Source organism: Crocuta crocuta, unplaced genomic scaffold (assembly GCF_008692635.1).
Source record: "Crocuta crocuta isolate KB4526 unplaced genomic scaffold, BGI_CrCroc_1.0 scaffold125, whole genome shotgun sequence".
NCBI classification, from domain to species: domain Eukaryota; kingdom Metazoa; phylum Chordata; class Mammalia; order Carnivora; family Hyaenidae; genus Crocuta; species Crocuta crocuta.
The window spans coordinates 7148577-7164129 of record NW_027531143.1 but is presented as its reverse complement, the minus strand read 5'-3'; the positions used below and the strand labels follow the sequence as shown (position 1 = coordinate 7164129).

The following is a 15553-nucleotide window of genomic DNA, read 5'->3' as shown; positions in this document are numbered from 1 at the left end:
TCCAACCCCTCATTGGGCTCTGTGCTGACAGCATGGATCCCGCTTGGGATTCTGTCTTCCTCTCTTTCTATCCCTCCCCTGCTCATGCTCTCTTTCTCTCTCTCTCTTTCAAAAATAAGTAAACATTGAAAAAAAAGTGATAGCTAAAAGCAAACAGAAATGATACTATTAAATATTCTCAGTAGGAGTAACTTGGGATGTTAACATCACCACACACTTTAGTATGTTGGCCGATACATAGTAGGTATTAATATTCTTTTTTCTGGTTATGCTGCTATATATTAATATATATATTAATTCCAGACAGAATTTATTCTGTTCTGTAAAACTTTGTACAGTATATTCCATGAAGATACAGAAGAAAATGATTTGTGTCAAGCCATTGCCACAGTAACCACTCTGCTGCAGCAGATCCAGGAAGTGGGGCAGAGAAGTAGCAGGTCTAGAAGCCGCTTCCAGGAATGTGGGGAGAAGTTGCGGGCTTCAGCTCTTTCTCTGGAGCAGGACTCAGTTTTTGCAGACACCAACACTGGGAAGATGCCCCAGGACTCCCAAACATTTCCTTTGTTTGACAATTGGCGATTAGTTCGATTTGTTCTTATCCACATGAACTGTCTTCTCATTTTTAAAAGTAGTGACAGGTACATAGGTAACCTATGTATAGAGCTTGTTTGGTGAATCCTCATCCTCATTATGTTTTCTAGACAACTGCACATGGATACTGTATGGATCATTCCTTATTCCTCTGGCCCAGATAGCATTGTTGAGCCTGGTGTCAATGCACACATCTGGAGTTCCCTCCCCTTCCTGGTAAATTTCCGGATCTCTTTGAGTGCCTGAGGAGTACATTTCTTGAAACTCACTTCGTCAATGCACTTGTGGGGGTTGATGGTGTATTCTCTGGTCACTACTTCATTAATAGCAGAACGACCCTTCTCCCACCCTTCCTTGCAGGAGTCATTCTGCAGGGCGAGGTCAGACAGGAGTTACTTAGTATTCTTGAATCAAAGTTCAACATGGTGTGGCTCACTGTGTTTTTATCAAAGTTATTAATATCAAAGGTATTTTCTTTCTTTCTGGCTCTCTTTTTAATATCATTTTAAAAGTGATATTATTTGAATGTCCCCATGTCATGCTGATTTTGTGAGTACAAATGAATTCACCCTAATATATCGCTGCGTAAATAAGGTTTAATAATCACATTATGTTTAACAATCATTTGGCTCCCCTCACTCCCCCAAGCTCCCTCATTTATGACAGGAAATACTCAGCTGAGTCTCCTAGGTGCTCCAGAACAATTCCACTCTTTCTCTACTTCTTTGGGTTCCTAGTCAAGTCATCTTGACTGTGCATTGGCCACCAGTTCCCTTTATGAGAATATGCCTTCACCGGTGGAGCCATTCCTTATTGGGGGCAAGGTTGCACGAAGGTCTGTGGCAGGCTGAGTGAGAGAATGGCCCTCTCCCTGGCTCTGTGTCACTAGGGCCCATAGTAGTATTTCTTATACTCGAAATCCCATAAAGTCACTTGTGAAGATAATTCCTCAGTTTCTGGCCCTAACTTCTTTCCCCAACATGCTCAAACTCCCAAAATTTGAACTCCCAAACTCCCCAAAGCATGTGCAAACTCTGTGGGAGAGCAGGGAATGCAGGCATCACACTATTCCCTCCATTCCTTTTGCCACTTTCTTAAGGTCAAGGGCACAAAATGTCCCCTTCCTTCTTCATTTAGAAACATACCTTCCAAGAAGTTCAGCCTATACAGACAGATGGCTGGAGATGTCACTGATAACTAGGTCCTAAATCCCAGTATGGTTTCAGGTAAATCACCTGAGACCTTATCCTTCAGTCTTGTATCCCTATCAATCAGACAGAGAGAATACTAATTCCAAAGACATTTTGGGTACTTCAATTCTGTTCCTTTTATGTCTCCTCTGAAAGTGAAACAACTGTATGTGGAGAGAAGAGTCATGCCATTTCTGAGGCTGAAGCCATCCCCACCCTGATTCATAGCTGCCTGGCCTCACTAGGGATCTAGACTCGGGCTCCTCAGCAACATGGAGCTCTGAGGATTTTTGTTTTCCTGGTACTGATGTGTGAACATTTACGATAACAGTTAACACAATAACAGTGGCACAACATAGAGTAACGATTTAATTTTATTCCTTATTTCTCAGAAAGCTTCTTTAACATGATGTGAGAGTTATTAATACCCTATTACTTTAAATTCTGCTAAAGTATATGAGGACCCATGACATAAAGTCCATTTAAAAACTCTTGTTCCTTTCTGGGAAGAATAATGGTGCAGAGTATAATATTCAACAATAGTTTACAGGTAGTGTAAAGCACAATATAGTGTAAATGATGATGTAAAAATGATTAACAGAAAGGCAGTGGAGAATTCCTCCTCACCCTCACATTACCCAAACCATGTTTTTTTGTTTGTTTGTTTTGAAATTGATGTTTCCAGGTTAGTTATGGGTGAAGTACAGCTTGTTTTTCTGAATCCCAACTCCTAACCTCAGGGTGACGTCCGCCCTAGATACTTAATTATCCCTTTCTCCACCATGAAACCTAGTGTTCATAAAGAAAGGATAAGTAAACTCACATTCAAAGGCCAATTATGGTTATGCTAAAGCTTAGTATATGTTTCCTCAAGCCATTCTAGTGGAATGATTGCAATGCTTCCTCTGCTGCTCATTGTCTATGAGATGTGAACCCAGCACAGCAAATGTTCTGAGCCTAGTCTGTTTAAAAACTAGCAATGATACTGGGGCACCTGGGTGGCTCAGTCGGTTAAGCGTTCAACTTCGGCTTAGGTCATGATCTAATGGTTCATGAGTTAAAGCCCCATGTCCACCTCTGTGCTGACAGCTCAGAGCCTGGAGCCTGCCTCAGATTCTGTGTCTCCCTCTCTCTGCCCCTCCCCTGCTCATGCTCTGTCTCTCTCAAAAATAAATAAACATTAAAAAAAAAACTGGCAACAAAATATCACAAATCTTACAGGAGTTTTTAGAAGAATAAATGAATAAAACTGGAAACAGTCTCAGTACAGTGTTTGGTCCATAGTATGTACTCAATTTATGTTAAAAAATTATGTTAACTCAAAAAAGGACAAAATCTTAATCCAGAGAAAATGGCTTTTGACTGTGGAATTTCTATTTGGGGGAACATATTACAAGGGTCTTTTTTTTTTTTTTTTACTCCCTTAAATTATATTTTGAAGGTAGTTGCCAACCTGTTTTTTTTTTTTTAAATAAATAAAACTATACACTTATTTTAAATTTTACCATGGTCTGAAATGAGCCTGCCTAAACCTGGTTGTGACATGGGCAGGGACCAAGGGACCACAAAAGTGCTTTCACAAAAGTCTAAGACACGTCATGGTGGAAACTTCTCTTTCCATTTCCATAAAGTTCACTTCATACTAGGATACTATTTCCTCCCTCATTCCCAAGACACTAATCTTTAAAATAGGGAACAATGAACCTGAAATATTTTTGAATTTCTTTAATAATCTTTTATAGAACTGTTAAAAGGGTTTCCTAAACCCACATTTTTTCCAGCTGCTGTGGTTCGACATTTGTGGAGCAACAACTGTGTGATTCAAAACGGTCCCTTATTTACTTGTATCTACAAATCACCTATAGGATGGGCCCACCTGATTTGTTTTCTAACTTTCAGGCTGGGCGTGGATACCTTTGAATTCTTTGCTCCACAAAGATGCTTGGGTAAAAGATCTGAGGATCCCCTCCAAGGACTCAGATGCCCCGCTCTGATTTGTGGTGAGACGTTAGAGTAAGAGGTACACCGGGAACTGGCGCCCCAGGGCCCCGCCGCGGAACGGGAGGCGGCACCAAGGCAGGGCTCGGGCCAGCGCCCTTTCGCATCCCCCCAGGAGGGGACACCGCCCAGGCGCACCCGTCGCTAGGTCCTCTGTTTGCCGCGTTCTAAAGGAGCCCTGAGCGGGACCAAGGCAAACCGGGAGGGGGGGGGTGCCCGGAAAATCTAAAGATTTGTGTTCCGTCAACAGCCAGGGACAGCAGGGGCTCCTGTGGTGGTACCTCCAGCCCCCCAGCCCTCCTGGCGCGGCTGGGCGACGGATGAATCCCCTCGGCCTTGGTTCCTCCCAACCGTCGCCGGGCCTCGGCGCCCTCGNACCCGGGAGGCGGGGGAGCCGCAGACGGACCGCCTGCAGCCGGGAGGCGAGGACCGTGGCTGGGCTTTCCTCACCCGGGTGAGTGCCTGCTGCCCTGCTCCTCCCAGACCCCCTTTCACCGTCTCCACAGCCCCCGAGGGCTCGGCCCCCACCAGGGACGGTCACAGCTCTAGGGATACTGGCTCCCATGGGAGCGGCCGAACCGGGAGCTGATACTGTTAGTGCTAATGATTCAGCAGCATTCGTGCCCCGAGAGAGATGTGGGCAGAATGGGGGAGGTTGGGGTGGAGGGGGGGACGAGGTCAGTTGCTGTGCTCTCACCTCAGTTTCTAGGCTTCAGAGGTGCCACTGGTCGGGCAGGGTCGGATGGGGTGAACCAGGAGGCACCCTGCTGGCTTGTTCTGTAATTCGCCCTTTTCCCACAGCATGGTACAAACCTCTGCGAGTGTGCGGTGCAGTCTTCCAAGTGTGTCAGATTAGTGTGTTTTTCGCACATGCGAGTGAGGTATGGGGCCCTTGCCTATACCTGTCAGTTTCTTTACTTCTTGCTCCATTAGATGCCTAATTCATGCCTGCGTCCACTCAGTTTCTCATTGCCTAGCGTTCTCCCGCTGATGTATGAAATAGATGCTGTGTGCAAGTTGTCTTGTGTTCAGAATGGGTTTGGTTGGTCTTGGTATATGAGGAAAAGATTTAAGGGAGGTAGGAAATAATATTTTCAAAGCCTGGACACTTACTTTTAGATACATTATTTCATTAAATCATCACAACAACCCAGAACCAAAAGGTGGAAAGTGAGGAGCCTGGAAGTTAAATTACATGCTCAAGGTCACAGAACAAGAATTTGAATACAAGTCTCTCAGGCGCCAAAGCCCACGGATCTTCCACTGTAACAAGGAGTTGTGTGTCCAAGTGTAAGCATACCTATATATGGTCTATTAGATGTTCAATATAAAATTAATTTTCAAATGAGTGATCTCAAACAATAGCAACAACCTGTAAACTAACTGTATATGGAATTATCATTCTCTTAGTATGAAAGCATTCTTTGAATTGGAAGGAAAAAACCCATTTTCTTAGAAAGCATATGCCAAAAAATAATATCTGGACAGCATTGCATAGGAGAGCTAGGTCATAGCAGGAGATGTTCAACACATTTTTGGCAGTGATATATGGTAGATGTTCAAATGTTGGAAAAACCAATTAGGAAAGTAAATACACACACACATAACCCAGAAAATCTTGTTTTTCTTCTTACACTTTAGGGAAAACATTTGCAATAAGAACAGTTATTTAGTTCATGGGATGTGTGACTGAACTATTTTTGTGGGGTGTGTCATCCCATGATAGGGTGACAGATAAACTCAGACTGATAGTGTTATTTGATTCATTACAGCTGTGATTTGGCATAGTAGGTAATAGCTCCATTTTACAGACTAAGGAACTGAAATACAGAGAAGATTCAAGATCACATGGCTAGTAAGTGGTGGAATCTGGACAAGCATTGACTTACAAAAAATATGTGTGTTGTAGCAAAATGTAGTTCTGTATAGTGGGAAAGTGCATTGATTTGTTTTTGCCCTGCCCTTCAGGTCAACAGTTATAATTGACCTGTGTACTCTTTCTGAAAAAATAATGGATGCTGGGTTTTGCTTTGTCTATTGCTTGGCCATTTGGTTTGCTTTCACTTATGACTTATGTATTCTCTCTTAAGATATGAAACTCTTGTTGATGTCTCTGGAGGCAGGTTCCTATAGTGCTAATGCTCATTATCTCTTAGTACTGGGATAATATTTGATGGCAGATAGGAACATAATCATCTTAGTCCATCATGTCTAAAGTATTGAACTACTTACATTGGAGAATTATTAATGAAGATATTGATAGACTAAAGCCCACTGCCTAACTAAGGCCATAAAATGGAGACACAAATTTATATTTGTTGTTCACCCAAGACCTTAAGAGAAGTAGAATCTTGTGATTAGTCTTACATTTGACTTCTAGGAAGTCAATTCTTTTTGTTCTTTATATGGCTATAGACTATATCCTGAACCTTGGTGAGGCATCTTGTAGGCCAATCTGTTTAATTCTCATGAGGATGGCAGAATTGGTAGGAATAAATATGCAAAACTATGATCCCACTGGTATTAAAAATATCAAAAGAAAGTACATGTCTTAGCGATGAAGGGTCAGTGGGAACATTTTAAAACTAAGGCAACACATTTTATTTAGATAACATCACCAAGTATGAATATAATACCAACCTGGCTTTAGCACTGTATCTTTTCTTTCTTCACTCTCTCTTTCTGTATATCTGCATGTTTTGTCAAATGACTACAGTCTGCAAATTCAAATTCTTGACTTCAAGGAACTTAAAGTCTAGCTGGGGAAGTATTTACTTACATGTGAGCAATTAACAAAATAATTAGAACTGGCCTAATATCAGAAAAAGGTGGTGCTATAAATGCTATATCAACACCTTAAGAAGGAGAAATCATAGAGGAGGGGTTCATAAGAGGATCAGGAAACTCTTCATGGATGGAAGTGAATTCAATCACTCTGCAAGATGGGAAGGATTTGGATAGGTAAAGAGAAAGCCAGAGGAGGTTCAGCTAAGTGCTCATATACTGTGTGGTTACCCAGTGACAAATAGTGAAGAACATCACATATCAGGCAGTGAAATCTGGTTGTCATCTGGTAGTCGTAGGGAACTAATGTAGGTTACTAAGCAGGCCAGGTTTCTCTTTGGCTAGTCTTGCTCACATTCTCCATATTCCTTGCTCCAAGTGCTCTTCTAGAAAATGCTTTATTTCCTGGGTTCTGATATTAAAAAGATCAATTGTCAACTAAACCCAGAAGGAGGGCTGCTGGGTGGCTCAGTCAGTTGAGCATCCGACTTCAGATTGGGTCATGATCTCGCAGTTTGTGGGTTTGAGCCCTGTGTCGGGCTCTGTGTTGACAGCTCAGAGCCTGGAGCCTGCTTCTGATTCTGTGTCTCCCTCTCTCTCTCAAAAATAAATAAACATTAAAAAAAGAAAATTTAAAACCAGAAGGAGTTGTCTATGCAAGTAACATTTTTCCGTTTTCAGAGAAGCTTGCCTTTTAAAAAGCTTTCCCTTTCCATTATAGATTTATGAACAATTTGGAAACTATAAGAATATAAAAAGGAAAAAATCACCATGCTTGTACAAGCGAAAGATAAGCACTATTGATATTTTGATGTGATTTTGATATTTCCTTCCCCTCTTTTTTCTGTGCATAGTTTTAATCATGATATATATTTTGCTTTCTAAAACATTTTCACTATAAATTTTATAACATTAATTTTCACTTAATTACAACTAGGCAGTGAACTTATAAAATATCTACATAGTTTTCCATTAGGTAGATGTACCATAATTTCCTAACCATTCCTCAATGTTGCTATATTGATGATAATAAATAATGCTGTCATGAACATCTTTGTTGATAAGCTCTTTTCTATATTTTAGAAATTGGTTTCTTAGGATAGAGTCTCAGAAATGAAATCTCTAGGTTAAAAAGTATGAATTCTTAGTTTAATTTTTTTTAAATTGAGATATAACTGACATGTAACATTATGTTAGTTTCAAGTGTACAACTTAATGATTTGGTACTTACATATATTGCAACGGGTCACCACACTAAGTTTAGTTAATATTCATCACCACACAGTTAACAATTTCTTTTCTTGTGAGGTGTAGTTTGACTATTTTATGCAAGCTTTGGAGCTCTACTGGATTTTGCACATTCTCTTTGGACATCACAAATTAAATATAAGATATTGGCATATTATTAATTAATAATACTCACTCCTGCCTCTGGTTCCTCCGATTACACTTTTTTCAGGCAACCTCTTGTTTAGAAAAACTACTGAAATTATTGGTACTGGGCAAAATAGGTGAAGAGGATTCAGAGTTGCAAACTTCTAGCTATAAAATAAATAAGTCATAGGGATGAAAAATACAACTGAATATAGTCGTAGAGAATATAGTCAATAATATTATAATCACTTTGAATGGTGACAGATGGTAACTACACTTATTTGGTGTAGTGGTAAGCAGTGCATAATGTACAGCATTGTTAAATCACTGTGTTGTACACCTGAAACTAATGTAATACTGAATGTCAGTTATATTTCGGTTAAAAAAAATCATGAGTAGGGAGAAAAGCAGGCATTTGGGGCCACTGAGGAGGGAAGAACATGGCAATAAAGTTGGAGAACATGTTTGGTGAGAGCCAGCCAGAGTTTATAGTCTGAGAAGGGCATACATGACTTTCTGGTTTTAGCTTTGTATTTGTGGACCTCAACTCCCTCCCCTTTTGACTCCCCTCAGGAGCCTACCCCCACCCTATCTCTCTCAAACTTCACCTTCTTCTGTTTTCCTGTATCAGGCTTCCAACTCCATATTCAGGATCCTGGCAATGCAAGGCATATGAACTCACTCTTGTACTCTAATTTAGAGAATCCACATAGCCGAGGGAGGGAATTTCAGACCTCCTTCAGGTTCTCAGCAGAAGCCCTGGTACAAAAGAATGTAGGGGACATTAATGACTTCTGCCCCTCCTCCATGCACATTGCTACAGACAGCCTCTGAGATCAGTGGCCATTGAGAGATACATAACATTCCCAGAATTTCCCTTTGGGATTCAGACACTTCCCTCCCCATATAACTCTCCACCAAAGGAAATTTACATCAAGGAGGAGAGAGTCTATGACTCCTTTACCCCAGAAGTTGTAGGGATGGAGTGACATTACCTCCTTTGCTTTGGCCATCTCTTATTCCCCCAGTCTCTCACCGATGCTTCCTCTGGGTCGCACCTCCACCTATTGGGAATACCAGAAGCCACTGAAGTGGGGAGGTCATTAAGTGTCTCTGAGGACCAATGGAAGGGGAGACACTGGGATGTGGACGTGCCTTGAGGGCACAAGTAGGGAACCTACGCAAGTATGTAATATGTCATCACTTTTGGGAGATCTGAAAGGAAACAATGAAAACTGAAGCATCGACTTTATAAATCCACAATAGTGCCCCCCTTTTTAGGACCAGACAGATGATTTCTGGTGGAAGCTGGACATTGGGGTATACAGTGCTTTGGGAAGAAGTTGTCCTGTGCTTAGTTGATATCTATTATTTAAAACAATATCCTTAAGCTTTCAGAAAGTGGTAAATTTATTTCCATCCCTCTCAGGCATCATTTGTCAAAGTTGAACTGGACATAGCCAGCCATTTCCCTAGGGTTAACTTAAAGTTAAGAAACTTAAATTAAATGGGCTTGCCTATTTATTCTCCACTACCCTTATTTCTGTTAATTCCTTTTATTTGTTAACACACTCCTGCCCACAGTACACATAGTAGCTGACAAAGCCAAGGTGTTGAGATTGTTTAGGCTCTGGGAAGGGGAGTGATAAATCTGTTTTACTTTTATTTCCTTCACTTTGTTCTTGCATGTGACTGGTTGGCCTGTCTTTCTTCTACTCCTTTGAAAGTTTATAGAGTTAGGTGGTCAAGTGATCACTGGGTCTTCTCTGAGGCTGACCGAAAGGTCTGTGAGAACTCCTTCCTTTGAAATTGATGATATTCTTGGTCACTGGGTGTGCTGAACTATCCACAATGTTTCGTTTTTTAAAATTGTGTTGCGGCTCCTGAGCTTCCAAACCTCCATGTTATTTTTGTTCCTCCTCTTAGTCATCTGAAATGGAAGATTATGTTTGACAAACGATTATCTTGAACATTTCTATCTCTTTTACTCACTACTTTGCAAAGTCTGACCTGTGTCATGTCTTATTCAGCAAGATAAAATGAGCTTATTTTTACGTAAATTCTCCTTTCTCCTCCATTAGTGTATTTTTGTGAAATTGGTTTTTTAAAGTAAATTGAGCATTTGCAGTTTTGGAAGATGGATCAGCAGTAGTACAGGCAGCAGCTTCAAGATTATTTTGAGGCTTTGTGTTGGATTAGAATTTTAGAGCTGCTTAGATATGCCTCTCTTTTAAGGTAGTACTATCTTTCTTTTGTAAGAGGGGTGACCCCACTTAAAACTTATTTGTGTAAAATCTACTCTAATTGATGTCGTCCTAATATTAGGTTTGACTGATCTCGTGAGACGAATGGCTATATGCATGGAGTATTGGTAGGAAAATGTGGATTTAATTTGAATCTTTGTATTTGATGGGAAAACTTGCATGTGTAATTTTGCCATTATTAAACTATTTTTTTCAATGTACTTAATGAATAAAATCTGTAACCATGTGTGATACTCAGTGATTGCTGAAAAATCAGGACAATAATTTTAGCACACATCTCAGTTTATATTTAGAATCAGTCAGTCTGCAGTTACCCAACAAATATGTGCTAGCTACTCTGTGGAAAGGAACGATAGAAATTGGACACTTTCTATATTCAGCTTAATTTACATGAAACCAAATGGGGGCATTTTCACTTAGCTTTTAGGTTTGATCACATGCAAGATGACAATATGGTATTTAGTTACTTAGCATGTCTCAATCTAGAATATTAAATATTGTTTCCTCCATTTCAACAATGTAAAAAAATCAAGTGAGAGAGAGGAAAAAAATGGGCATAATTTGCATGCACAGTCATAGTAGGATTAAAAATTGGTTTATTGCTCCCCCTTTAGATACTGATTTTGACAATAGATGCTAGCATTTACTATTATATGTAAATAAAACCATAACTTTTATTCATTTAATGGGTAATTTTAATGGTTTTACTTTTAGGGTATTTGAGGAAAAATAACTTGTCAATTTATTGAATACTTTTTAAAATCTCTGATCTACATTTACTCCAGTCAGTTGTCCCCTTTGGTCAACACACACATTTCAACCCATTATTTTTGGTAAGTTGAAAGAAGTTATTTCTGGAACTTGCTACAAAAGGAAAGTAGATGTCTTAAATATAAAGGAAAGTTTGAAGTGGGGGGGAGGGGATCAGTGCTTCTTAAAATCAAGTGAAGTGTATGCATGTGGAAAAGCTTTTTCACTTGTCAAAACTCAGTGCCAAATGAGTATTTTGGGAAGAAAGAAAATTTACTGCTCCATATGTGAGGGGGCTGTCATTTCTGAATAGGAGGCATTTTCTCTTTTAAAAATTTATCTTGGTTATAGAATATGTGAGAGCTATTTTCATCCTTAGCTAAGGAATTAAAAGTTAAATGTGTTCTTCATTAGTTATAGTAGAGCACACTTACTTCAATAACATGCTTGAGAGTGTATTTGTGAATTTTATTTTTAGAATCCATAAGAAACCAGAATAAATATAAATATGAAGGTTCCTAAAGTTAGCTTCTAGTGGGAATAAAATTAAGCAAATATACTATATACTTATCAATATCTATTAATATATATATTTAGGTCTACAAATAAAATTACCTAATGATCCAAGAGCTTTCCTCTCTTTAATATAATTGTACATATTATGGTATTATGAAAGTAGTTATCATGTTTTCTAGAAGAAAAAAAGTAATAACTTTTCCTTTCAGAGCAGTATAAAACTATTGTGATTTATGTAATTGTTTAGGTTATTTCTAACATTTTGTAAGCATTCCACAAATGTGATTTTTTTCTTCCACTTAATATTTGGTATTATTTATATATATATTTTTATTGTGATTAAAAGTGCATGACATAAAATTTACCATGTTAACCATTTTTAAGTATACAGTTGATAGTGTTAAATATATTTACATTGTTGTGAAACAGATTTTCAGAACTTTCTTATCTTACAAATCTGAAATTCTATACTAATTAAATAACAGTTCCCTTTCCTCCCTCTCTCCAAGCCCCTGGTAGCCACCATTTTATTTTCTGTTTCTGTGAATTTTACTACTTTAGATACCTCATATAAATGGAATCATATGGTGTTTGTCTTTTTGTGATTTATTTCTTTCACTTAATGCCCTGAAGCTTCATTCATTTTGTAGCATATGTGGGGATCACCCTTCTTTTTAAACCCTAATAATATTCCATTGTATATGTAAACCACATATTATTTATCCATTCATCTATCAATGGACATTTGGGTTGCTTTCACCTCTTTGCTACTGAAAATAACATAGCTGTGCAAATATCTCTCTGAGACCCTGCTTTTAATTATTTTAGATACATATCCAGAAGTGGTATTGCTGGATCACATGGTTAGTTCTATTTTTAATTTTTTGGGAAACTTTCATACTATTTTCCATACTGGTTGCACTAATTTACATTCCCAATAGTGTGTAAGGGCTCTAATTTCTCCATATCCTCACTAACACCAGTTATTGATTGATTGATTGATTACTTGATGCATTGTAGCCATCCTCATGGGTGTTGAGGTGATATCTCATTGGGGCTTTAATTTGCATATTTCTCTGATGATTAATGCTGTTGAGTTCTTCTCATGTGCCTGTTGGCTGTTTGTACATCATCTTTGGAGAAATGACTGCTTAGGTTCTTTGCCCATTTTTTAATTGATTTTTTTTTTGAGTTGTTGAAGTTCCTTATATATTCTGGATATTAACCCCTTATTGGGTATATGATTTCCTCCTACTCCATAGGTACTTTGGAGTACAAAATTGTGTCCTTTGATGTACAAAAGATTTTTGTTTAATGTAGTCCCATTTGTCTATTTTTGCTTTTGTTGTCTATATAGCATTGATTACTTAAAGTAGTTTAAAAGTGCATTGACAAGGGTGCCTGGATGTTTCAGCGGTTAAACGACTTAATTTTGGCTCAGGTCATGATCTTGCAGTTTGTGGGATCAAGCCCCGTGTAGGGCTCTATGGTTGTAATGCGGAGGCTGCTTGGGATTCTCTGCCCCCATGTGCGTGCACATGCTCTCTCCCATTGTCTATCTCTCAAAATAAATACATGACTTAGAATAAAGTATATTGGCAGAATTATTTCAAGTTGCTGTTTATTAATTCTTTTCCACCTTATTCTTTAAAGTCCACATGTAGTTTTTGAGCCCTTATGTAATTATGATGACTAATGTAATTATTTAACAAATTCAACTGAATTTTGATAGGCTTTTTTTTGGAGGAGTCTCTTTTCAAAATATCCAGTGTAGTATTTACTTGCTATAATTTACTATATGTTAATAGGAATTGTCTTAAACTTATGTATCAATTTAGGGAGAATTTACATCTTTACTGTGTTGATTTTTCCAGTCTGTAAACATGGGATGTCTTCAGGATTTAGGTTTTCATTGTTTTATTAGCAATTTATAATTTTCATTATATAATCATTACCGATTTGTACCTAATTATATCATTTTATTTGGAGCGACTCTAAATGACATTCATTTAAAATGTGTTCTCATTTCTTTGTTGTCAGTATCTAGAAATATAGTTGGTTTTTGCGGGTTGATCTTGTGTCCTGAAATTTAACTGAACTCACATTTTGGATCTAGGCTTGTAGGTCTTTTAGGAGTTATTTATTTATTTATTTATTTATTTTATCATCGGCAAACCAAGACTGTTTTCTTTGTTTCTTTCCAATATGGTAAGATTGAAATAAATCTTAAAAATTTTTTTTGCCCTATTTCAAGAGCTAGAACTTCTAATACTGTGCCAAATAAGAATGTTAAGAGTAGACATTCTTGCCTTGTTCCCAATCTTAAAGGAAAATTATTCAGTATTTTACTGTTAAGTATGATGCTGGCTATAGCTTTTTTGTAGACATATTTTATTAGGTTGAGAAAGTTTCCCTTCTGTTTCTAGTGTGCTGAAACATTTTATCCTGAATGGATATTGAATTACATCAAATGTTTTTTCTGCACTAATTGATATGCACATATGATTTTTTTTTTCCTTAGCCTATTGGTGTAGTAGATTACATTGATTAATCTTTAAGTATTGAATGAGACTTGCATATATGGAATAAATCCTTTTTGGTCATGTGTACACATCACACACACACACACACACACACACACACACACACATTGTTGCATTCAATTTGCTAAAATTTTGTTAAAGAGTTTTGCATTTAACTTCATGAGAGATGTTGGTTTATAGTTTCCCTTTTGTTGTGCTTTCTTCATTTGGTTCTGGATGTTAGAATTCCACCAGCCTCGTGAGGCACTAAGAAACTACAGTTTGTTGAGTTTGAGAGTTGTATCAAATTCAAATATCCATAATTACCTGAGAAGACTATTAAAATACTTCTTTCTCCTACTACATATCTCTCTGAGGCCCTATACTTTAATCAAAACAACCTCTCAGAATGAGTGCAGAAGCAGATATGAGAATCTCTGCTCTGTGAAAATATTAAAGAGATTTAAAAAGTACAAAACACCACTCATTCCTTTTTTTAAAAAAAATTATAGCTATTTTAAAATAAAATCTGTTTTTGTTAACCCATAATGGTTTTAATGGTTTTAAACATCTATCCATTTTTAGTTTCTTATAGGGTAAATATTAATAGGTATAACCTGCAAAAACCAAAGTCAATAACATTTAAAGACTGAACAGTTCCAACGCCAAAAAAATATGAGGATCACTACTAAGACAACCAAGGCAAGGAGAAAAGTGAAGCCAAAAGTGTGGGCGTGTGCATCTCACACTTAGCACTGGGTTAACCAATTTGTTTCGTGTGCACATTTTCCTTTTTTCTACTAATACTTTCATTTCACAAAAGATGCTTTTTCCTCCACACTGACTCACCAATATGTACTCCTCTCCCTTAGAATAAATATGGTAGAAAGGCCAAGAGAACCCTACAATACAGTCTTTAGAAAATGAAATCTCTTAAAATTACCCCACTCTAACATTAATAAATCCACATGTATTTATATATCTGTATTTTAAGTTATAGGTTATAATAACAGAATGACAATATTACTTCAGTGATTGCTTATGTAAGGATGAAGTAATTCAGAATGTTCTGTCAAAAATTGATTCAAAGATGTTATAAGAAACATTTCTACTACTGTCCTTTGATTTTGATTTTTGTAAATGGCTTTTCTTTTGTACTTCAGTGCTTTTTTGAGTATAATTTATATATAGTAAAATGTACAACTTGGTGAATTTTTACAAAATTTTGGTAAATAGCGTTTGAAGATACATAGTTTGTAATAGGATGAACGTGTAAGATGAGATGAAAAAGAATCTGAGAATATTGGTGAAGGAAAAAGCGAGGTGAAATGAGCTAGGGGAAACATTAGCTAACAAAATCCTGAAATCCTTATGTTTATTAGAATTGGGCACACATTTAATTCTGAGTTTTCTAACTTCCAGGCAAAGAAGAAAACGAAATATTTAATGATTGAGAAGCTTATTTATGAGGAGAAGAGACCAGTCGTCTAAGAGGAACAAAATTGTTCCTGTCTAGAATCCAGAATGAAATTTCTGCTATAGTTTTTTTTTTTTTTTTTTT

At 37.6% G+C, this 15553-nt stretch overlaps 1 protein-coding gene and 1 pseudogene across 3 annotated transcripts in view; one reads left to right on the top strand and one right to left on the bottom strand.

Annotated features, from left to right (window-relative positions):
• Positions 1–582: 582 nt before the first annotated feature.
• Positions 583–961, bottom strand: LOC144237436 (large ribosomal subunit protein eL31 pseudogene; annotated as a pseudogene).
• Positions 962–4173: 3212 nt separating this feature from the next.
• Positions 4174–15553, top strand: part of TTLL7 (tubulin tyrosine ligase like 7) — a 139514-nt gene continuing 128134 nt past the window's right edge. For all 3 annotated transcript variants that reach the window (XM_077771049.1, XM_077771053.1, XM_077771054.1), the window contains exon 1: positions 4174–4236. The gene's annotated coding sequence lies outside the window, so the exon portion shown is untranslated. The remainder of the gene's footprint in view (positions 4237–15553) is intronic.